This window comes from Cygnus olor, chromosome 24 (genome assembly GCF_009769625.2).
Source record: "Cygnus olor isolate bCygOlo1 chromosome 24, bCygOlo1.pri.v2, whole genome shotgun sequence".
NCBI lineage: Eukaryota > Metazoa > Chordata > Aves > Anseriformes > Anatidae > Cygnus > Cygnus olor.
Window position 1 is genome coordinate 2,343,003 of NC_049192.1, and position 25,463 is coordinate 2,368,465.

Consider the following 25,463-nt stretch of genomic DNA (forward strand, 5'->3'; position numbering starts at 1 on the left):
TTAAATCAAATGCCCAAAACTAAGCAATTAAACATGTTGACTAAGTTACCAAGACATTTAATCCACAAAGAATTCAAATTAAATATTTAGATTTTTTGTCTACTGGAACGGTCATGAAAGCCTCTTTTGCTGTTATCAAAACATAGTCCACGCTGTTGACTTTTCAGGGAGGATGTTTAAAAACAGGATCCAGATTAAATTACCCAGGGCAGGGATTTGCTGCCCTGATTTCAACTGCAGAGCGTGGATATCTCCTCCTGCGGGCAAGCACGACCAAAGTCCTCCTCCCTGTGCCTAACCCCTGCTGTGCATAAAAGCCCTGGTAAGCATAACATGGCCGAGTACATCAGGTCTGTTACTTTTTTAGGTCCTACAACCATTTATTCTGAACAGATGAAAGTTAATCAATAGTTTTCAAATGAGTACAAAACAAAAGCGCAGACTGCAAGGAGCAGGAGCCTTACCACGACTTCTGTCTGCAGGAAGTTTCACAGCTATTTTAGGATCCTCTGTACTCAGTTAAAGGTCTCCCCCTGATGACATCAAGCCAAAAGAAGCCTCGGACAAACCTCTGCTTATACTTTCTAAATGCTGGATAAAATATTAGAGACAAGTAGTAAAACTACTCTTTACTGCTAATTTTCAGCTTGGATTTCTAATATAAAAAAAATAAGGGTCATTTTGACACGTAGACCATTAGCATAAGCAAACCACCACTCGCACGCACACCAGTTCACGTCCTCAGTACTCAGAAAATAATTCCTGCTGACGAACTCCTCGTAGCCTCCAGCATCGAGCATCCTAAGCCCTCGTGCTCCAGGAACAAAAATTACTTTGGGCCCACGAAGCAGCTTGAAATAACATGTTCTTCAAACAACTTTTTAATAGTTATTTGAACAGCTTCCTCTCCTGCACGGTGCTGAATCCAATGCTGCATAGACGGCCAAAGATTTGGAGAACAGTTTTAAAGCACACACAAAAACCCTTTACATTAAATACTCCCTCCTTTTCTGGCCCAAGCAAACCAGTCTCGTTGAAGCACTGTGCTCTCAGATATTTTTCATCCGATTCTCCTACTGACCACTCAAACCTTTCTCCCAGAATTTATCACAGGAAGAAGAGATTCTTTCCTGAAAGGCTGGTGCGTTAACTACACAAAAAGGCAGCTAACAGTGCAAGGAGCCTGGGTGTGTGCTCCCCAAAACAGCAAGTCAGCACAAGGGAACAAAGGCAGCGAGGAATAAAACAAAGTGCTTGCTGAAAAACATTTTCAACCCAAGATACTCCCCACGTCTCACGAAACCAAGGCTGGCCACTGCTGAAAGCCAGCGCCTGGACCCGTTCTGCCCGGGGAGAGGGCAGCGGCGGGGATTTCCACGGGGCGTTGCACGAGGCGCTGATGCAGAGGAAGCGATGCTGAGCTGCTCCCGGCTCCCAAAACCCCATCCCCGCCTTCAGCCCTCCCTGCCACCGGCCTGCACCACTGGAGGAATCGCCCTCGATCACGGCCGGGCAATAAATCAGCCTGCTGTCTGATGTTGGAAGGAACTGGGGCTCGAGCAAATGTTTTTTAAAGTGACAGAGGTTTTTATCAACAGCTCGCACAGATCTATCAGAGCCACAATTAAATTCTGCTTTGCTCAGTTGTCGGCAGGAACCAGAATAATTGCATCAGAGACTTTGGATCTTCACCAAGGTGGCTTAGGGGCAGAGGGCTCCCACGGGCACGGGCTCCCCCAGAGCAGCACAGCATCCCTGCTGGAGTGCAGGGCTGCACACGGCAGCTTCCTTCCTTTCATCTGCTCAGTAAACCACCCCGCTCCTTCAAGATGTGTTTCCAATAAGCACGGGCAGGGTAGAGCAACACTAGAAATAATTAAAGTTGGCTGATGGTCTCAAAGCCCAAAGACAGACTGATTTATTTGAAAATCTCACAGTCCAGAAACCATCACGGGAGCATTCTGCATCGACCCAGGTTGTACAAAATATGATAGGATGCCACTTCGCCCACCCCTGGGATGATCTGAGAATTTTTAACACCTACACTGCTAACATCAGTGCCAAGAGAAGTTTTCCCACTCCTGCCCTGTTCCCAATAAGAATAATGCCTAAAAGCTGTGCATCTTCCCAGGGCATGGGAGGGGGGAGGAACTCTCTCTACAATCCCATGTTTGACAACGTTGGCAAGTGCTCAGTCCAGCATCGAAAGCAGATTTCATGCTTTGACAGGTTTACTTCAGCAAGCCGTTATTCTGCATCTTGCAACCATTTAAACCAGGCGTGCTTTCTGTGCATGCATCATGGCGTACGGCTTAGGTCATATCTGTTCTCAGCCCAGAACTTCATTTCAGTGCCTACTGATATAATCACTGCAGGGGCAAAACAAAACAAGACACACTAAATATACAGTATATTTTCAAGAAAGCTGCGAGTCTGGGGAAGGCTCAGGAGCAACAACACTCCTGGGCTTCCCCATGGAAGCATCCGAGTGCAAGAACTAATCAGGCCGACCAGAAAGTGTGGGAAATTCACAGGAATACACTTCAGAAACTACATTAATTCATTTGCGAGTGATGAGCCGGCTGGGCGTGGAGAGGGAGGGAGAGGAGCCAGGTACTCACGGCTCTTGTTTCAAAACAGAGAGCCCATTTGAATGAAGAATGTTGTGCTGCAGTGTTTCAGGCAGCACAAAGGAAGTTAAATTCCTGCGTAAAGGGAGAGGCTGGCACTTGCTTTACACAGAAACGTTTATTTATGCTAGAATGGAAATCCAGCCGGAGAACAGCAGAACAGGTCCCGCAGAGGCAGTGGTGGAGGTGCTGCCTGGCTGGGCACGAGGGCTGCGGGACTCCGGTCTGGTTCTTCTCTCGTTCCTGTCCTGCATGCTTTGCAGCCTGCTGTTGGAAACCTGTGCCTTACCGAAGCAACTGGTGGGAAAAAACACGAGCTGAAACTGTCCAACTCTATCTTAAAATCTCCCCATAAAGCAGGAGATGTGGAATCCCTATAGGATTCCATCATTCATGTACGGTGCCGCTGCCTCTTCTTATTGTCAAAGCAGGACAACTAATTTCCATGCCAAACACTCCTGCTCTAACGAATAATTAAGCTTCCGCCTCATTTTGTCCATTTATAAAGCTTGTTCATTTATACAGCTACTGTGGATACCCGGTAGAGGCCATAAAACTAAAGCTGAAACAGTGTCCCAAGGTTGCAGGAGCAATCGCTGCCTGCTCCCTACAACGTGCCCCCACAGACGTGGGTGGCAGAACTTTTTTCATGAGTCTGAAAATATTTGTGTGTCACTGAAATGCTCCAGCACGAGACATTCATAGGTCTTCATTCAAACCGAGCATTAAGATTTCATCTACCAGTGGTGATTACAACAGGAGCATAACAACTGCTCATTTTGCCTTCCAGAAGTGTGTTTTTTCTTTTCTTTTCTTTTTTAAAGTGTTTCAGCTACATTATGTCAAACATTGCAAGGCTTTTATTTTAATGGTGGAACAGTACTAAACTGAATTGAATTATTCATCAGAAATGTGTAATGTGATCATTATTTCTGGCATTTGCCATATATTCTTACTGCCTCAATTCACTTCAGGAATTCCAAATTAAACTCACCATTTCTCTATACAGCTTTAGACTACTGTGCTCACATGCACAGACATGAACACGTACAGATGAGAAAGGGACGTACTGACACACACAGCCTCACGAAATCCTCTGCAGCGCTAAGCGTTTCTTTGGTACAGACCAAATTTCCCAGACCCAATCCCCACCTTTATCTTTGGTCCTTGTGCAAAACACTTTGATAATTTTACATGCTAATCTTCTACTTCTCTGCCTTTCGAGAGTACTCCAAAGGTTAGGTAACATTTTGAAGTGCTAGAAGTTACTCAGAGGCAAGAAACCAAACGTGAAAAATTATTACTTCTTCCCAATTTGTAAGACCAGGTATTTACATTTTTACACACAGATATTTCATGCAAAGTAAAGTTAAGCGCATTTTTCAAATCAATAAAACTGCTAAGAACAAAAGCGGCAATTAATGAGTTACATGTTTTAATCTCTTCGATGAAAGGAAAATCCTTCAGTGAATTGTGTCATATATTTAGACATACAAACAGAATGATTAATGCTGCTGTCTAATTTAATTTCACCTCAGGATTTCTTCTCCTCCCTCTCCTCTTTGGTAACTAACACATTAACATGCATAAATGATCAAGAAATAAATGAAGAGGAACAGAAAGGGACGTGTAAACACTCCTCAAGCACAGCACAGTAAACTCCATTTCCAAATCCCTTCCAGTAGACTGCCAACGTCCACGGCCATCTCCGACAGTGAGGGGCAAGAGAAAGTAGGGCTTGGTTTCGTAATCGCATCAGCATTTTTCATCCTTTCGTAGCGTTTAAGTTGACATTTTGAAGAACCATCACCATTTCACCCAGAACAGAAGAGGCTCCAGACCCACCTGAGCGCCCGTGGCCGTGCGGCGTGGTGACAGAGCCAGCCACGGGCCAGCAGCCCGGGAACCCGCGCCGACGAACCATCCAGGGTGGCCACGGCCTCGGGAGGCCTCAGCACAGTGGGGAGGCCGGTGGCCAGCCGGAGAAGCCAGTGCCACCAGCCAAATCCCTGCCAGAGGCCCGGGTTGGCCTTCGCCGCCTCCCCGGTCGGTCCCGGCGCAGACGCTGTTGCCGCGCGCCTTGCTTTTGAGATCTATTAATTAGCCGTAAGCATTCCGGGAGAGGTGAATAATGAGCATCCTTGCAGATGGCTCACAGATGACTTCAACAGGATGAAAAAGGCCCAAGTCATCTGCCCAAGGCAGCAGTGGACACTAATGACAGTGCATTTCCATTCCAGCCGCCTCTTGTTTTCCTGGGTGCAGTAACTAACACCTGCCATTAAACCAAACCCATTACATAAAATCAAAGTAATGCATCTTTAAACTGGTACGAACGTTTATGATAAATCAATCTTAACTGGTTACATAAGAAATCAAATTGGAGCATTGTTTTTAATTCATCTGTAGCACAGCTAAAATAATAGAAGATAAGCCTTATTTAAAGCCACAAAAAAAAAGTTTACAAAAATTTTGCTCCAGCCTCCCTCTTGTTTTCTTGCTCGGTCCTTGCTCATATTCATAAGAAGCTTATGCCAGGAATGCTCAATGAAAGCAAAGGTAGCACAAGCAGGCTTTTTCAATGTCACCCACCACAGGAAACACGGACGTAATTCCATTAGTGTTATAAATATTCAGCAGTGTACGTGAAGGACTGCCATCTTTAAATGAACTTACATTTCACTCCATAGCACCTCTTGTAAAGATGGGAAATGAATATTTGACAGAGCCCTCAAAGCACAAATTACATGAATCCTTGTTTTTCTATCAGTTCTTCCTCAGCGGTAGCAACACCCATTCATCAGTGCAGCTTAGAACAGGGCAGGAATAAGGATGTGCTCATTTTTCATTTGCCTTTGTCAGAAAATTGGCATCAAAACTCTTTTTTTTTTGTTAATAAGTTATTCAGAGTTCAATAAAAGCAAACTGTGTCACATCTACGTTGTGGAACATGAATAAGGTTCTATGTTATTTGTACACTTGCAAATATGTGCAATAAAATTAAAATCTTCATCTGAAAAATTGTTTCTTCTCAGCTGCCCCCTGTTCCCCTTGGCAAAAGTCACTTGTTTCCCAGAAAAGCATTTCCAAAGATACACAAATGCAACCCAGCAGACAAATTGCAGCTATTCATTAAAATGATCACGCAGAAATGCAACAGTGGAAGGAAAAAAAAACAGGAAAAACACACATTTTTTGTATATCTTTGAAGCAAATTATAGCCAGAGTACAAGACATGAAACAAGGTCTGATTCCTAGCACTGACTGGATTACAGAATCAGCCTATTTCATGCAATCAAGCATCCCATGCAGCAGGCACCAAGTACGTGCTCACTGAAGTGGAATATTGTCCAGTGTCACTTCCTGCCACTCCTGAGAAGTCAAAAGGATCCTTTTCATCAAACAGACGGAAGGGGGGGCAAAGGGAAGGAAATAATCTTGCTCTTATACAGCGTTTGAAAGACAAGACAGCAGACTGCAGAGAAAACGCGTTTGTTTGAAATATCTGAATAAAGCTGCACACGAGTTAAAGCTCTGCAGGATTTGATGTCCCCAGAAAAATTCAGCCCCAGACTATCCGAAGAATTCCGACAATTAAAGTTCTCACTACAAGAAGAAACACACGAGGACCTGAAGCCCTACAGCGCCCACCAACATCTCCATGCAGGAGCCAGCCCCAAGCTGACCACAAACGTGTCCCAGAGGGGGCACGAAGCCCAGTGGTGCAGCAGCAGACACCCCTCCTCGCCTGCCTGGAGCGGTGAGGGCGCTGCTGCAGCTTCCGCAGCCTGCCTGCGACCCCACACCTGCGGTTTTAACTCTTTAATCTGTGTCGGGGGGTTTTAGCACCCGCCGTGGACATCCAGGCAGATGAAAGGCCTTCAGCACCTGGTGAAACGTGGTCGGTCTCCCTGCAAGGCTGGGGGCAGAGCAGCAGGGCTGTCGCCACCGGCATCTCCTCCTGGGGTTTCACTGGAAGAGAGGAAAGACCCACTCGGCCAAGCATTTCTGACCCTTGCTTCACTCCCTCGCTTCTCCACGTGCTCACAAGCACAGACACCGCTCCTGTTTACTGTGCTGTGCACAAACAGCTTCTGTGCCTGGCCACACTGTTCGGCCTCCACTCCCTCGCACTGCACTGTGCTGCCTTCAGCTGTCCAAAATCCCACAAAATCTGCTCAGCAAACCAACTCCTCCCTTGTTTTTTGGATTGGAGCCCCAGAGCACCTTGCTGCATGTGGTCACATTTCTAATTTGTGCAGAGCGACCCAGGGAAGTGCCGCGCTGGGTGCCCTCCGCACGGCTCACACTGTGCTTGAGGCCTGGTTAGCCACACGCTCCATTTTGCATTTGCTTAATGCGACTCCACAGAAACAATTCAGTCCCTAGAAAACGCACCAAAAAAATTAAGATTTATTAAAACCATTTGGACAGGAGGAAACCAAAGCACACGTAACCCATTCACTGTTGCAGTTCAGATCCTGGGTGTGACTTATTTACTCTTGCTATTTGAAGCTCCAGCAATCTGCCAAAACGAACGGCTGAAAAAGCCCCATACAGCATAAGCCAAAGTCAACACGGAAGGCAGGAGCTAAGCCTTCGGCTTCAGCTCTTCTGCCAGGCCTCGTTAAAAGGAATGTTTATGTTGGTTCATTTACCAGGGACTTAAAAAAACACGCCCAAATAAACCAACTAAACAAACAGCCCAGCACTGAAATACTAGAAATAGCTAGAAGGTCTTTAAGTGCCAACTATTTTATGGGCCTGTCATTCTCCATTTCAGTGTGAATTCAGGTTCCGGTTACTTCAAGACATCTCTCCATCTTCCCTTTGAAAAAAACACTTCTGCATTAGAGAAAGGAAACATCGCTCTATAAAGTGCTCCAGTGGCTCTCCTGTTATCCAGGGAGGTCAGCCAGCCCAGGGATACCCTTGTTTCAGTCCAATTAAAATGTCAGAGATGGTGCTCTGATTTTAGTGGTGTTTTTTTTAAACACACGTACTTAAAAAGAAGCTATGCCAGGAAGGGCTATGAATAATAGCCCTTTGCTGTCTTAACAACATGGACCAAGAAAATAGACATTGCAGTAAAAAAATCTGTTGATGAAGCCACGTATGTAACTTTCAATGAGACTTGATTAAATTTGATTTACATGTTGACAACACCTCAGGTAACTTATAAAATCCAGTAATTGACATTCTTGAATTATGAATTATCAATGCAAGACATTTTACTTTATTGCTCATTACACGTTTAAATCATTAATGGCACAGACCTATGACTGACATGCACAGAAAGACAACACAGAAAAGGGAAGATGGTATTTATTCTTTTTCTGAAAAATCAATAGAACAAAATATTTATATATAAACTGGATTTCACACGTTACATTTTGGAAGGAGATAACATCCATATTCTTTATGGTGTTCTACAATTTGAAGTTCCATACTTATTGAGGCTGCTCCTAGCACCATGTGCCCACTATGCAATCCTAAAGGCATTTCAGTGGGCACATAGCATTTATACGCGGCCCATCATTTCCCTTTTCCTGCATATGATGAAGTGTTTAAGAGGAGAAAAGAAAAAACAGAAAAACCTTATAAAAATGAAGTTTCACAAAAGTAGACTATCATAGTGGTGAACCATTATTATTGAGAGATACTACTGTGAAGAGTCAGGACAGATGGATCTGTTATCACTATTTAAAATCCAACACTTTCACAGGAACATCAGAATAACTTAAAGTGGGAAATGAGCAGTGAAAGCTTCAGACGCTCTGCTCCTATTTTCAAGAGACTGAATGGTAATTTCCCATTAACATGAAAGATCTGTTCTTTTGCTGTTGTAAAGTCATCAGCTATCTGAACAGAATGAGTAACCTTATCAAAGAAAGACACTGTACCTTACCGTGTGACTCACACCAAGACCATCTGGACAAAACATTCAGACAAGAGCTTTGAAGAAACTTATCTTGAAACAAACTGCCAGACAAAAATTACACAAAAATGATGTGTCAAATGTGTTAGAAACGGCCAGAAACTCTTTCAAAATAGACAGATGATAGGAAATTTGTATCCCTTTGGCATCAACTGAGGACCCTTCTTCTTTACATTTCAACATTTTCAGATAAGAAACCCAAGTGCACGTAATGCACCAGGAATTGAGGAGCCATGTCCTCGGAGGCACTGAAAAAAACAAGTCACCCTTTGCCACTGAGAATCAATTCCCTGTAGAGTTACTGCCATACAGAAGCGATTCTGGGCAGACTGCAGCCCATCCTTACCAGCCGCTTTTCCAAGTTAAACCAGCAATCTCAGCGTGACCAAAGCTTAACAAGCACCTAGACTGGGGTATTCCTGCTTATTTCTTCCTCACCTTCCCCAGCCACCATCAGGGATGGCTCCAGCTACTAAGTGAAATACAAAGCTGAGACCTGATTATCCAGGGTAGTTTTTTAATCCTTCATATCCAAGTAAATTACTTAGATTCCCATAAAACACCAGTCTGACTTTGTCACTGCATATAAGTTATCATTTTCAAATGGCCAAAGCAGATGCACCAATACAGATAAACTCCTGCACATTTAAGAGCTATTTCCCAGTCCATTTCACATTTGCCCTTCCCATTTGCGAGTCCACACATCATTTGCCAAAGGATGCACAGATAAAGTCAGCTGAACTTTCCACTATTCCCCTACAACTCCCTAATTACTGCCTCAAATTTGGAGCAAGCCATGACAGCTTTGCATTTGTTTCTACATTTCATTTTTATGACACTCCAACATCTGCAGAGGATGCTGTAATTAAAAAAAAAGGAATAAGATTAAGTTTAAAAATAAATGGATACAGTCAGCTTGTTTGCCTGAAGAAAATGGATACACAGCAAGTGAGCAAGTACGGATGCTCTCCAGCAAGAGCAAGTCGTAAGTTAGCAAACTTTAAACTCTTCAATTGCACACACTACTGCAATTCCAGAAGAATAAAGGTTGTGAAAAGCAAAGTAAATATTCTGTCTTGCTCTTGTTCTCATAAGAATTGTTTCATTACTTTAAAAACCCTGGGCTTGTTTGACAAATTCCAGTGGTTGCTTCGTAAGCTGCTTTCAGGGGAAGGGGTCTGAGTGTAGGGGAAGGTAAATGCATGCCACATAGAAGAAAGATAAAAGAGGAAGGATAAATCCATGTGTATTTTTGCTGCTAAACATCCAGCATCATCTCAAAATAAAAACCAGACATTAAGAACTGCAGTGAAAGGAAAGAAGCAATACTGCAGTACCACCATAAGGGCAGCACCAACACAAAGTAAAGCAGGTGGACACCCCCAACCTTGCCCTGCCCCGTCTGCTTGGGGCACGATGCCTTTCCCCAGCCTCGCACCCTGCATCTGCAGATGGGGCAGGTCAGGGAGCTGCAGAAAACCCCTGCACTGAGGCACACCGGTGCTCAGCACACTGCTGATGTTCGGCTTGGCCAGCACACTGCGTGGCTGGAAGTCAGCTGCGTTAGACCGGGAATACCAATACCATCACACTTGGGATGAGCATAAGGCACCAAGAGTTGTAGCATTCCTCCTTACAAGTGACTCGCACTGTATGCCAGGAGTGCAAAACCTCCTCAAAAACAGGATGCCCAGCTTTTAATCTCCTTTTAAAACATAGCTAACAAGTGATTGCATTTGAAGGCTGTCAAGACAATCCATCTGCAGCCAGCCTGGTAAACCCACCTCACCCCAACCTGAAAAGCCTCATTTTTAGTCACTGTGACACTGCAACGCTCCCATGCATCCCACAGACAACACACGGGAGGACCGAACCGAAGCAGACAGCTCCACGCTCGCAGCTTGCATCAGCAGCACTCAGCAATGCAAATCACCTTCCTCAAACCGAGGAGCCTGATGAGGAAGAAGCCAACGTGTCCGGGGACAGCGGCTGCTTCCGCTGGGGCCGAGGCTGACGGCGGCGGCAGCTTCGTCACCGCCAGCCCTGTGCTTAATGAAACGCAGGAGGAACTGCTTCTGCCCCGCACCTGGGAGGGGGTCCGGGCAGCCATCCCCCCAGAGGAGGCTTTCAAAGCAAACCGACATCCCTACAGCATGCCATGAACCATGTTACTTCTGTTCGAGGCCCTCCCGCAGGGCAGATCTGTAACGGGATTTCTCCACGGGTAAGGAGCTGTTAGCACCAGAGTGCCCAACAGACACTTTCTCCCGCTCACCACACATTTCACCCTAAGCGTTAATTCTTGCTGCAGCATACACAGTTATCTAAAGCTCAAGTTTATCATTAGATTGTACTTTCCTTGATTTCACAATGTAGTTAAAATAGAACGAACAGAAAATTCTTTCCTCAAGAGGTTTCAGTTCCCTCTTTCCGAAAACTGCGTCAACTGTTTACGACAAAACTGTTCCTCGTCCGACGTGGTCTGATCTCCAGCAGCAAGCAGTAGCCACCTGATTGTTCTTTGGGGTTCAATTTAATACTTTTGAAAGTCAATGATCAATCTTCGTTAACCATACAAACCTGCACACCAAAACAAAGAAAACAGGATACAACAATGGTGGAAAAACAGACCAAGATTTTACTCTTGACAAGTGAGGTAAAGGGCTATTAAAATTATATTCAAACATCAAAACTGCATTCAGTGCTGAGGGACAGTCTGGATTGCTCACTAGGTGCCAGATGTGTCCTTTCAGCAGACCCTAAACATCCAAAAGGCCTGCAGTAGAAAATGTTCAACCGTATAGCATCATCATACATGAAAACTGACTTTATTGACCCGAAAGCGGACGGTTTGCCTTTCAGGACTAGCTAATGCCATCAAGAGTTATGCTCAGTTTTTATCACTGCTGGGCTTTGTGCTAAAGCTTGGGAAGGGAAAGGGGAAAAGGCCGTTGTCTATGGCTTCAAATAAGATTTTATGTTGCTATATAAACATTAAAGCACTCTCCCCGATTCATACAGTTTTCAGGCGGTGCATGCCCCTGAAACCAATGCTCTCTCTTATATAAGACACATGGTTATTGAAGGTACATAACCTGCGTAACCTGTGCCAAAGAGATTTGAGATGAGCAACCTGCTTTCTTGCAAAGAAGTTACACCTGTTTGGTCAAAAAACCTGTTCCTTAAAAATTCAGGTTTTGTTACTGCCAAGGAGTGACGGGCTGAGTCAGCAAAGCGCCAAGAACCCCTGTTCATTTCTGCCATCAGTCAAGGTTGGGACGAACTTCACTCAGCCACACCAACTTCGCCCAGAGCCCTGGCAGTCACACACACACAGGGGATCAAAACCTTCTATTTGCATGCCTGAGCCTCCTTTCGAAAACAGAAACTTTAACAAAAAAGAATCGAGACAGATGTGTTTTGAACATACAGTTGACTCATCTTTGCAAAGACCGTCACCTTCCAAGCGCTCGATGGGTAAAATATATACAGCCTATTATAGTCACAAGCATTATCCTAAGCAAGAAGAATTTGCAAGTCTGCTTTAAGAGCCATTTTGCTTCCTAACCTCTGCTGTCTCCAGCAAAGAAAAAGAGCACAAGGTCTCAAACAGCGAGCTCAGGAGAAGGAGATCCTGGAAGACCTCTGGCTCTGTGAATTAAAAACATCGCGCACACAATGGCTCGGAGGCGATGCAGTGTCTATGGCTTTTCATTCCGGCTATTGTCAGCTAATAATAGAACTGCAGAGCCCACATAATGGAGCAGCCGCCACCGTATTGTGCGCCCTCGCTATCCACGTTACCATCTGAGAGCTATTTAAAGTGTAAAACAAGCAAGTTTCTCTTTGAACGTCAGCCCGACATGGGAAGTCGGAGCTGAGGCAGCCCTGGGATGGCCGCACTGCCACCAGCCCGCCCGCACCTACGCGGGGTCGGCCTCGAGCGGAGGAAATCCTCGCGGGCCTCCCGGCCGCCACGGCCTCCGACCTGTGGTAGGCTTTAGAGCACCTGTGGTAAACGAAGGCACAGAAAGCTGTCAAAGGCAGACTGCAAATCACTTCCACGGGGGTAAATATATCACGATTATAACCACTACTGGCTGGTGCACCTGCAAGAAGCCAGCAAGTCAGTAACTTTCTATTGAATTTTACAAAAATATTTGTGAAAGTACCAAACTCCCACTCCACTCCCCAATTCAGCATTGTCCTTATACTGAAAAAAGGACAGGCACTACATGAACTGGTCAAAACTACACAGCACGTGTGATTGTCAGGAGCAGCCAATGCTTTCCAAGAAGCAGAAGACACAAACTCCTCGCCCTATCGTTTGTAAGGAACTCAAAACATATCAAAACCAGTAGGCACACACTGGGAACGAAAGCCATATCCTAGGGACAGTGCACGTGTCTCAGCATGACTTCGTAATTATTTATGAAGTGACACTGCATTCACAATATAAAGCAGTGTGCTCAGATTACTTCTATAAACATCCAATTTTTTGATTCAAAATCGACACTGATATCAGCCTTTAAAAAAAAAAAAGTTACTTTCTTAAGCCCCAGGAGCCCAGCCAGGACCTCGGTGCTGGTCAGACATCTGCAAAAATCCACGGCGGAATTCCTCCTTCAGCTGGAGCCAAGAGCAGCTTGTGCTCACTGGACTTCTCCCCTCACCTAGAGCAATGCAGCCAGAGAATTGAAACCAACCTCTGCTCAAACCAAAATGACACCAACTGAGCCATCAACAAGTTGCTGGGCTCGGTGATGAGTTCGAGCCACCTGGCTGCAGCAAGGAAGGTGTTTGTAAGGCGGGCACTCGTGTGCAGCACCCGCATGCAGGAAGGGTGCATCCAGCTGAGCTAAAGAGCTAATACTAAACCTGAAAAGCCCACATCAGAAAGTTAACAGTAGTCATATAAAAATATTAACTCGGGTAACGAAAGAAGCAGTGTCTGCACTGCTAGTTTATTTAGCCTAACCACACCATTAACCAATTTGCCATCGGTAATAGACATACCCGCTGTCACCGCTACGCAGAGAATATCCATTTCGTGAAACGTGTCAGCGTGAACGGTCTAACCTCAAACCAAGCTAAGGCACGTCGAAAATGAAATCACCAAGGAGCTAGGCCCTTACTAAAATTTTAAGTCCCTCCTAATTACCTACAAGGCAAAGCGGATTTTTCTTAGCTCGATACACTTTCCCCCTTCCTTCAACATGCACGATTGCTTTGTAGCTTTGTCTGTTCTAGTCCCAACAGACAAGAAAAAAAGAAAGCATTAACATGTTCGAGTGGATTAACAGCATTTGGGAGCATCGAGAAAGCTTCCTGAAAACACAGCTTTGGAGGCAAGCAGCCCCGCGGCAGCCTCGCCAGCCTCCCAGCCCCAGATGGCCTTGCTCTGGGTCGGCTTCCAGGCAGCCAAGCCTCGGCTTCGCCCCTCGTGCCCCCCAGAGCTGGGGTTTGGGGCTCCATCAGCAGACGGACTCCTCATGGCTGTCCCTGCAAATTCTGGCACACGGATCAGATCGCAGACCTTTGATATGAATCCCAGGGCTTGCCACCAGAAGTAAATCATGTTTCCGTTTCCCTTTGGCCACCTCAGTAATATACACATGAAATTCCTTACATTCACTATTAAGTTAGCTATTAAATCACAGAAAACCCAAGCTAACACAGACCTTGGCGAACGCTCACTCACGCCACGGACACCAAACCAAGCCAGAAGTGAAACAATTGAACTCCACAAGAACTAAAAATCAACAGGAAAATAAACAGCAAGGGTTTTTTTATTATTATTATTTTTAATTACCTGCAACTGAAGACTGGAAGCTGGGAAACGCCGGCACCATACCTCACACAACAAAACAGGAATGCTGAGCGAGCTCTGAAGCTTTTCCCTGCATCCCCGTGCTCTGCCTGAGCACCCAGACAGGGAGCACAAGCGCCCACCCACTGAGTGGGAGCCAGGAGGGTTTGTGGGGTTTGCTGTGGCACCAAGCACTGCTGCACCTCCCTGTGTCCCCTAGAGCAGTCCCAGTACAAGAGGCAGGGGAATGAGCATCTCTCTATATTCTCAACTCGTCCATCTTTGGGGCAGTTTAAAGATTTAAAAGTTTTAAAACAAATTTGACATCTAGGACTGTCAATCTAATACCTCTGCCTGCACTTTCACATAAGCCTTTAACTCCTAAAAATAAACCTCAAAGAAAGCACTCAAACTCATTCCCACTGAAGCAAGAACAACTTTGGAAGAATCATAAAAAAAAATGGCATTTAAAAATAGCAAACCTATTTATTTGCATTAGGAAAGTTCAGTGGAGTGTTTATTTCCTATTTATTGCCCAGTCCATTTCCCAAAGAGAGAAGACAGACAGGGAAAAAAAAAAAAAAAAAAAGAAAGAGCCAAAAGAGGGGACATCCAGACACAACGCAGCTCCACGACAATGCAATTCAGGATGGCACAAACTCATTCATGGAATTGCTTTTGACTGCTCTTCGTAGTTCACTTCACTGGGTTTCAGTTGGGTGGTGAACTGTATCCCCCACTCTCCTTCCACCTAGACCTGCGAGCACCTCAATTCAACACCCTCCTCACTTACACAGAGCTGGGTTTGTCACCGCCACCTCTGAAAAGACAAAGAACAAGATATAGAAGAGGACAAAAATAGATAGACAACTATGCAATAGCAGCCTTAGCCTGAGTAGCTTTTCTTGAAAAGAAGAGGCACGTCCTTTCCAACCACACAGGCTGCACTGCCAGACCAAAAGAAAAAAGGAAAAAAAAAGGTTTGACATTCTCTCAACACGTTTCAAGATCTGTAACTGAATCCCATAAATCTCACTGGAGACCTTGTTTTAAGGTCATTTCAAGTAATTCACTACCCTTTAATCTTTTTACCCACTTTCAGCCTACTTAGAACACAATGCCATGCGCTGGGGCTGCTGAGAGGCTGTAACTCAACAGCCAGAAGAACAACGAAACTCTTCAAAAGAGATCTGAATTAACAGCAGCAAACTCTGGAGGAAGACCCAGTGGAAAACAACACCCAAGAAGCTCTAAGATCAGCAAAAAGGCTAATTTAGAGTGGATGTTCTTCCAATCACCATAAACATATAAATCCATTTAGAAGGAAAATGGGTGGCATTTAAAAGAGGAAAGAAAGTATATTATTATATACATTTTATAAATACACAGCCAGTTATACCCACAAATTGTTTACTTTATTTAGCTTCAAAGTAACCAAGGAGTAACATCTATAATACTTCAAATATACTACGGGAAGTTTCAGAATCAGAATTCTGCAAGAGTAATCCTCAGAAAGAAATAACCCCCCCCGCCTTTTTGGCTTTTTTTTTTTTTTAATATCAAAGATGCAAGAGTTCTCACTTCTCCATAAGAAATATTATGTAAGTGTCCTCATTTTCACTGATAGACAAGGGGACATCGCAAAGACTGCAACCTAAATCGAGTTGAGATGTTGGGTGAAGCAGGAGGTTGGAAAGTCATGTCGAAATAAAACATGAGCTGTAACAGATTTATGACAGAGATGTATTTACAGTATTGATAACAGGCATTTTGTTTGGGTTACTGATGAACACTCACCTTCCCCAAATAAATAAATGTTCCATATATTGAAAGATGTAAAATAAAAGCTTTTGACATATCTGGTAAAAGCCACTCAAGACCCCTAAAAAGGTAATGGTCAACAGATTTTAGTATTATTGCCATCAAGCTAAAAGCGTGTGTAGTGAGTCTTTAGGGAGGGGGTGGTTTTGTTAACAAAATAAGCTTTGAGGCACACAACAAGCCAAAAAAAGGAGGCAGGCAAGGAAAAGGAACCTGTTCTCCTTGTACATCAGAGAGCCCTGCACAGAGCTGGATGTCAAAGGCTCAAAGCAGCTCTGTAGGCACAAGGTAGCCTCTTCACCACAGCCAACCCAGGTAGGGTTAGCTGAATACCGATCACGTTCAAAGAAATAAAATCAGCTTACTCCTTCCTACAGATGCACACAGCTTTCATCCTCTGCTTGCACTTTTCCATGCAAGATCTGAAAGTAATCTCCTCCTTGAAAGGAGAGGCATCATTCTTTCAGAGCTGATAAGGGTGTTTGAAGAGTCAACACACACAGCTTCTTCGCAAGGACAACCACAAACCTTTCACAGGATCCAGAACCCTTAAGCTCAAGGTAACAGCGAATGAGCAGCGCTTTCATTGCAACCACAGCAGCTGGTCCTTCTGCTCGGGGTTTGGCGGAGGGTGTGCCATGAATGAGAACTACCTGCACGAAGCCTAATCATAAAACCACTGAAACGATGCTAGTGAGCTGGAAAAGGCAACAGAGCACGGAGAAAAGCAGAGCTGCTCTTCCAGCCTGCAACAAGTGTTTGTTATGGAGCTTCACCAGTTACGGGCGCTGCTTTCTGGAGCCACCTTCAGCAGCAGGACACCACAACGTCCTCGTCCACTCCCTGCGTTGGCTCTGCAGGTCACAAGCTCCTTCCCAAAATGCCGACAGAGCCTTCTCTCATTGCCAACTGGAATGGTCTCACCACGGGTGCTCCCCCGATCGAGCCAGGAGCTCATCAGTAGCAGCGAAGCAAATTTATAAGTTTAATAGCGTGGAATCACAGCAAGAAGGACCAGCTGTTCGGATACGTTAACTAGAAAATAACTCGAAGTGTTAATTCTAATGTTTCAGAAGAAAGAAATCAACCCCCCAAAACCAAACCAAGAACCTTCTCCCGTGGCAGCAACAGCTGTCACTGCTTTCAAGGCGCAGAAGAGGAATCCGCCTATAGGTATTTTCCACAGAGCCCGGTTCCGGGATTTATTCCCTTGTTTCAAATCTGAAAGTAACCCCGCTACCTCAGCCCAGGGGGCATTTATAGACAAGATTTCTGGGGAGAAGGAGATGAAAGGCATTTCATCAAAAGATGGATGCAACAAGCTCTTTACGGCTATTAAGTTCACTCTGATGGATAAAGGGGGAAAGAGATAATTTGATTTAAAGCCTAAGTAAAGATGAATTCCTTATGAAGTATGAGAACGATGAATGCAAACACATTTTCATTAGATAACCAGGCTAACAAAAGGATTTTACACTTCTGAGTAAAGCAATTCATCGTTATGGGCAGAAGTTAATCACATAATGGAAGGTAACAACAACACGTGTATTGATAAGGGACCAAACCTCACAAAACTCAGACAAGCTGGACAGGATTACAGCACACGGAGGGAGGAAAGGCAGAAGGAGCTCAATGCTCAGCACCAGAGCCTCACGCTGTTCAGGAGTCACAACCCATGCTCTGCTCTGGGGCTGCAGGAACCCCTCGGCACAGCTCCATGCTCAGCACCTTCGTCATTTGGAGAGGAAAAACAAAACCCAAGAACCCTCCATTGAAACTAACCGGCATGCCTCTTGCAGAAAATAAAGTATTACAATTTAGGTGTCAAAACCTTTTCCACTGACGTTTAGACAACACAACGCACACTTGCCTTAAGGAGCAGTGCTCAGCCCGTGCTCGGAGCTCCCCTGGCACCAGCAACCGTGCCGCTGGCAGCGCAGCAAGCTCGCTGCAAAGCAACCCTATGAATATTTTCAGCACAGAGCAATCTCTGACTTTCAGACAGTTGCACTAGATTAGCCAGGAATTAATAACGCCACAGCTTTGGTTAAAGCAACAGAGATGTGGCATTGGAGCCTCTGCCAGCAGCTGTGTGCTGCCTGCCCTCCATGTTTCTTATTTCTATAGCACAACTCATGGAAGCTCATGAGAGCCAAAAAGAGAGTAAAAAAATAGAAACGAAACAGAACAACAAGTATCCAGAGTTTTCAGACATTCAGCTCCAGGGGGAAAACACAAGAGCACATTTTCATTCATAGCAAGTTAAGTTTCCATCCAAACATCATTACTATATCCTGTGACCTTTGTAATGTTGCATTTGTTCCTCCCTCTGTAGAGCACAGAAACTCGTTCCCCCTCCCTTTTCCAGCTGCAGACTTTTAAGTCGTTTACTGGCAGCCTTTTGTTCATGGCTCAGCATCCTTCCTCAGTGCTGGGGAGTCGGTCCTAGTGAGCTGGTATGGGTGCAACAAGCCCACTGCAAGGCAGAAATATCGGTGGTTTACCGATTTTAAGGGGTAAATGGGATGAAGCAAGCCTCTTTTTCCAACAGATGGAAAGAACACAAAGTTAGGAAGAGTTATTTTCAATAAGGAGACCAAAGCAAACACAGGCTCCTGTCCAAAACCACTTCACAGAGACGTTCATTTATTAAGTTTCTGAATAACTGGTTATCGAACGCAGGGGAAAAGCCTCCATGTCTCCCTTCAGAGCTCTGTACTGGTACACTTCATAAAATATTTAGTATGCTATGGTTTGTCATTGTTGTTCCTTAATATATCCAATGCACATATTAATAAAAAGGGAGACAATTTTTTTCACGGTAATAATGGCTGCTTATGGACATGTTTCCTATCTTGAGCTTTCAAAGCACTTCACATTCATCAGATATGACTCTTCAAAGCAAACCTGTAATAGAGCTGGTGCTGAGAAGCGTTGCTATCCCCATTTTAAAAACACAGGAGCGATATTTTTGTTTTATGGCCCACAGACCTGAATTTCCATGTACTGAAGACAGAATAAATAAATAAAATGAACCCTGTCACTGGATGTGTCAAATGCTGCCATTAGGAGAGAAACCCTTTAAGAAGGAAGGTGCACAAGCGTTTTTATTAAACTTCACTCCGCCCTTCCTTTGTGCTGCACGTCCAAATCCAGCTTTATAGGCACATGGTATCACTGTGGCTTTCCAAGAAGGTGGAAGAGCATCCATTTTCTAGAAAGCTTCATTTCGGTTCATTAATTGTAGTTTCCCAGATGGTTATTCATAATGCCATCAACAGCTTCAGAAGTTCAGTCATCGCAGTCGTGATTTCCACCAAGAAACCCCCAGGTGGATTGGGATGAGGCAAGGAGAAGGGCACTGCACCGGGGAACAGCACATGGTATGAGGCACGAGCTTCATCGACCCATAACCGTGCCCTTGTGTTAGACTTCTTTATATTTTAAGAACAATCAGTGCTAATGAAACATGAATAATTGCGTGGTTTTTTTCTCCCCTTAAAGCACAAACATCACATACAGCACGTTTTAGATACCAGGTACTCCTAGCAGTAGAATAGCAAGAGCATTGCCCCAGTGCTAGCCAGCACAAAGGAAAGCATTTTGTGGAATTTCCCATACCATCTAACTTTGCAAATTAAATGCTAATATGCAGGAGCATCCTCAAAGACATGACATTAATTTATGCCGCTGTATTTAAACCTCATCCAGTAGGCATCTTAAATAGTCCCCAAATAAAGGTATAATCACACGTAACACACCACAGCCCTGAAAGTTCCTTGAAATTGTCCTTCAATTTGGTCTTCTCCTGCCCTGCACGGATCACTCGCTCCCTCTTGAGAAGGGAAACCAGGGGATCAACTAATGCCTAGACGACAGCCCCTACCCCATTTCAGCCAGCTCACTAAGCCAAGGAAGGGCGATGCCTGCGAAGGGCTAGCTAGCACAAGCCGCTCTTCCCCTCTAGGTTTCCCACTGCTAAGCCTCCATCCACAGCAGACAGCATCATATTTTATTATTGCAATATCCAGACACCCTCTGAACAAAATTGAACAGGCTGGTGATTAAAAGATCACCATTTGCCACATTATCTGCAGTGCCACTGCGACTGCTTCTGCACCTGGAGCAACAGCACGGCGGGGAAACGGGGAGGGTGAGAAACGGCCAACAGAAAGGAGTCCCATCAATCATTACCAAGTCTCAAACTGCAAATGCAGGGGGAAAAAACCTTCCCGTCTTACAACAAAAGCTTACAGCCACGTGCTGCTCTGCTCCAGGAACGGATGAGCCGGCGCAGACAGATCGAACACACAGCACCGTGCACCAGCCCCAGAACACCAGAGGTCTCCTCAATCCTGGGTGATTGCTTCAGCACAGAGGCTAAAACCAAAGGAAACAGAAAAACATCTTTCTAAACAATCAGCTTATAGAGTAAGTGCTAATTTTTGGGCTGCTTATCATCCTATCCCTCCTCAGCTAGCAGTGTATTAAGGGCCATGGCAAGAAAGCCAGGTTCAATTACTCCGCACAGTTTGCCTTACAAAAACATGACGGTGACATGGAAATATTTTGATTGACCAAGGCTGAGGATCTTTGCTCAGAAAACAATTGATCCACTTGTTCAGAGAGGACAGTTCAGCAATTCTGTCAGCTACAGGTCTGTCAAACAAAACTTGCCTTCCTCCAAGAAAAACGAGAGCACATCATTCGAGTGGGACCGGAGAGCTACCCAAAGAAAGTCAGGGACTAACTCCCGGGCAACTACTGCCGGTATTTTAGGTAGATTCAATTTGCGAGCACTCACCATCTATGAATTGCATTGCTCCGTGGCTTACATCTGCATGAAAACCTTTGTCCAACGACAGCGGTACAAAAACAAACTGAAAAAACCTTCCCTATTTAAAAGAATGGAGGCCAAAAAGCTCTTCCTGGAAAGTCCGACAATAATAAAACTTCAGAATTAGTAGGACTGACCAAATTACCCTGCTGCAGCTCTTCACTAATGAAAAAAAAAATCTATGCTTGGTTTAGAGCTAATCTGTTTATTTGGCTCCTTCTCAAGAGCCCAAAAGCCGGGAGCTGCTTATGTGCCACCAGATAAATCAGCTGCCGGCCTCATTCAGCTGGTTTCACAGAAATAAATTTGTGCAAAAATCATTTTGTGGCTTGTTGAAGGCGCTTAGGACCCAGGAATTTTTGCACCACACTGAACAACACCTTGAGAGAAAATGTTTGAAAAAACACTCGTTGAACGACAGGGGAGAACCCGGCGAGCAATTTGTAAATTTGCAGCTTGTGTTTTACGCCAAGGATTTCCTGCAGTATCCTTTGGAACATGCTGCAGCATACAAAAAGTGTGCACACCAGACCAAACCATGGCAAAGGAGCTGCACAGAACACCCGGCAGGTTTACATCCAGAATCACAGAGGAAACAATTTATTTACTTATTTTCAAATTCCCAAGCCCCTCAGATTTTTTTTGGTCAAGCACTGATCAACTTTCACAGCACCAGTTCAAAGCAAAATGACTGGGTCAGAAGCTTTACAATTTAACAGTGGTGAATAGTTATTCTGATGGCAAGAAATAACATTTAAAATGGCTCAAATCCACTTGCAGCATCTACATGGAAAAAAATACAGGCTGAGCTTCCTCGAAGCAGTTATTCTGAATGCATATGCATTTACTGACTTCAAACACTCAATTCAAGAGTTTTACTGCCCACTACCTAGAGATTTCACAAAAAGAAAGCTCTGCTTTGTCTTTTGTAACATTGCCATTTTGGAAGAAAAGAAGAAAGACAAAGTGGAAATGAAGAATAGACTCTAATTATGGAATTTCTGTGAAGTCAAGACCCTTTCCTCTCATTTTCCTCACTTTTTTGTCAGTTGGCAAGTCAAATCATAACGCCACTTGCCTCCATCACCTACAAATTGTTGACAACCTTCAGAGAGCAGGACTCCCATGATGCTGCAGCTGCACAGAAATCTCAAAAAAAAACCACCATGAAATCTGCAAAAGTCATACAAAAATGAACTGCATAAAGTAATAAGTAATGAATCAAAACTGTGCGTGGCGTAACAAAAGCTATTCAAAAGAACGTGTTGAGACATACTTTTTATCTCAAAGATTTTGACTTTTCACTCTTCATAAAGACAACTGAAAGTTGATCAGGCAAATAGGTTCTTCCAAGTAAATTCCAAAAAAGGGCAAAAAAATAGTACGCATTAAAAAAAAAAAAAAGAGAAGTCAGGAGGTAACTGAAAGAAAAAGGGAAAGATACTCATGTGTACCCTTACCACAAAAGGAAACCAGTTAGAGCTAAGGAAAAACGTAGTGGGGCTCTTTCAGTTAGAAATTTAGGAAAACTCTGGCTACTACTAGTAAACTTTTTATAGAGAGCCCTCCTGGAGTTCTCTGACAATTTCTTCTGCTTTTGGAAGAAATGGCAGTGCACGGAGGTCTCACGGTCAGCTCTGGTCTCTCGCCTTGCAACACTCGGTGGATCTGCAAGAGACCCAAGGGGAATTTAGGAGAGGAAAGGAGGAAGAAACTGAATTCTTTCACCTCTCTGCTGCCTCGTTAACAATCCTCACTAATAATCCATTAGTAGGAGCCATACACAAGACAAAGAAACACAAACTATTGCTGTAACATCAAACCAATCTCCCAACAGCCCCTTCCCCCTTTCCTGGCAGCAGGCAGCTCAGTTGGCCCAATCTGAGCAGCTCCAAAACTCGAGGGATTTGCACTATCAAGAACTGCAGAGAAACAGATGATTCTGAAGCACTTCCACAGCCAGAGCTTGGAGCAAGTCATTGTTGCAAACAAATGGAATCACTTACACACACAGAGTAATGATTAACTGTAAAAAAAAAAAAAAAACCCTTAAAAGGTAGTTTTACATTTTAAATGTCAATGGTAATGCAATATATACAAACTCCCAATCTCAAAATTAGAAATATTCCACCAAACCACACCAGGGTGCGTGGCTGAAGAGCCTATTTACACTTGGTATTAAACAGGCGTTGCCGAAGCAGTGGCCAGGAGCTCACCCGTAGCACACGAACGCAGCGCTAAGATCTGCAAACAGAATCATGGTGGGCAGGAACCAACTCCGCGACCTCAGCTGAAGACCTGCACAACAGAAATCACCTCACCTATAAAATGTCAACAATACTGGAAATTCCTAGGTCATAACAAAAGAAATTGGTTATTTGAATTGATTTATCCAAAGTATTAACAAAAGAAAGCTTACAACAGTTGAGAGAAATCCCAATTTTCTTGTTTCAAATCACCACCAAAAGCGGTATATTTCCTATCGCCCAAATTACAGCTGCTTGACCCAGCCACAGCTGCTTTTGTAACCTTTGATAAAGAAGCTCAGCACCACTTGTCAGAGCTAAGGCTGTCTAAAATCACACAGGGCAGCCAGGAGATGGAGAAGACAAACGAGACACCTGCTGATTGTGGGCAGCACTCAAGGCAAAAGATCAGTCAGCTCCAATACACCACCAGCCATTCGATCCAGAGAGGAAAAGGGGATTTACTGGAACATACCAGCAATTTGGGGGAAGTTTTAGATGTTACAGTACCGTGGATTTGGTAGCACCTGGGAGGATGCTTGCCTGAAGGTCCCCTTACCAGGCATCTCCCCTTAGCTTGAGATGCTCTCAGCTGGACAAACACGCAGCCACCTCTGTGCCGGGCTCGCTCCTGCTACGATGAACTCATCTATTTTTCATATTCCCAGCAATTCTTGAACTGCACTGCAAGATTTGCAGGAGATGCGTTTTAACCTTTGGTAGAGCCTGCTCAAGGACAGAAGCGGCTCACGAACCCTCGCTGCGTAAAAAATGTCAGTATTAAATTTCTGGAGCCCAAACCATGAAGCTATTTACTGGAGCTTTATACAAACTAATTAAATATAATGCTCTCGTGGGACACGACGAGAAAGAAAAGAAGAATTAAGAGATAAATCACTGGCTCTTCTTTCCTCAGCAAATGTACACTCCAATTTAATATGTTAACCCAAAAAACAGCCTGACAGCCCTCGGTCAGGCACAGATAGGCAGCGTCCAAATCGCACATGGAGCACACTGCACAGCATAAATTAATTATCTCTGCCTTACCGCAACTTGCACAAAGGAATTGGGAGAGACAATCCAGACAAGGGGATGAGCTTGAGCTATCAAAGGCTCCATATGGAGACCACAGAATCTCACTTTCCAGCTTCACAGAACTCATAATCTTTGCGAGCACATGGGACAGAAACATATCAAAGCAGCACTTCCCTCCCCTGCTGACCCCATGTCATCTTGTCAAGAGAATTCCTACCACATGACAAAGCCATTTCAGAGGTTTTTTCCCCTCAAAGAGCAGCATTTGTGGCAAATCTTTCAAGAAGAGCGCGCCCATGCCTGCAGCCTCTCCTCTCTTCACCACCAGTGTGAAACGGCGAGCGGCGCAGCCCTGCAGCCAGGCTTTGCTGCAACCATTAAATGCAGGAGACTCAGAGGAAGAGAGGTAAGTCAGAGCAGCTGTTTAGGAAAGCCACCTTGTCTGGACACCTCCACAGGTTAATTCACTTCTGCAGAAGACAGCAGTTTGTAATTGAACCTCCAGATGCAGGAGAACAGGGGGTCATCAGGCAGCCACAGCTGGAAGGAAGCTCATAAGAAACATTGCTCTCTTCTTGCCTCCTAGTCCCTGGGCAAGAAGTTTTTCGTGTAAGAAGGAATTCTGAATCTTCAGAAATTCATCTCAACCTACCGTTGATCTCCCTGCCCTCATTATCTGCATGTACAAACCACGAAGAGCCAGCTTCATCGCAAAAAGCAGGGAATTGGCAGCTGGAAGAAGACAACAAATACCCATGGGTCAAGGCCAAGGGAGAGCAGAAAGTCTCGGTCGCCAACACCCTGTGCCCCCCGTGCACCTTTCACAACAAAAGATGCCAAGTTGATTCAGCAGCAGAAAAACAAAGTTTTGTGGAAATGATCCATTAACCATGCAGCAGTACTATTCTTTAAGTGGTCTTGATTAACTTAAGGCTATTAAATTTTTAAACAAAGCTCAATCATTCTATTAGTAATAACTTGAAGTGCTTGAGTACGCTAGTGGATTAATGGTTTCAAACGATGCCTGTAAGCACAGCTTCCAACGCACAGCCCGGAACGGCGCGTAGCAAAGAACACAGCAAGTTTCTAAATGCCAGAAAAAATATCAGAGGATTTTCTCATCTGAGAGAAACAGATGACACCTTGC

The 25,463-nt window shown here is 44.5% G+C and overlaps 1 protein-coding gene across 14 annotated transcripts in view; it reads right to left on the reverse strand.

Annotated features, from left to right (window-relative positions):
- The window catches only part of SRGAP2 (SLIT-ROBO Rho GTPase activating protein 2), a 106,349-nt gene that overhangs the window by 77,012 nt on the left and 3,874 nt on the right, over positions 1-25,463 (reverse strand). For 4 of the 14 annotated variants that reach the window (XR_005814433.1, XR_005814432.1, XM_040535454.1 and 1 more), the window contains exon 1: positions 4,476-4,492. The exons of 7 other annotated variants lie outside the window; for them this stretch is intronic. The gene's annotated coding sequence lies outside the window, so the exon portion shown is untranslated. Of the gene's footprint in view, positions 1-464; positions 481-4,475; positions 4,494-25,463 lie in introns of those variants that run through there. 3 more of the 14 variants (XM_040535447.1, XM_040535446.1, XM_040535452.1) reach the window with 2 other exon arrangements.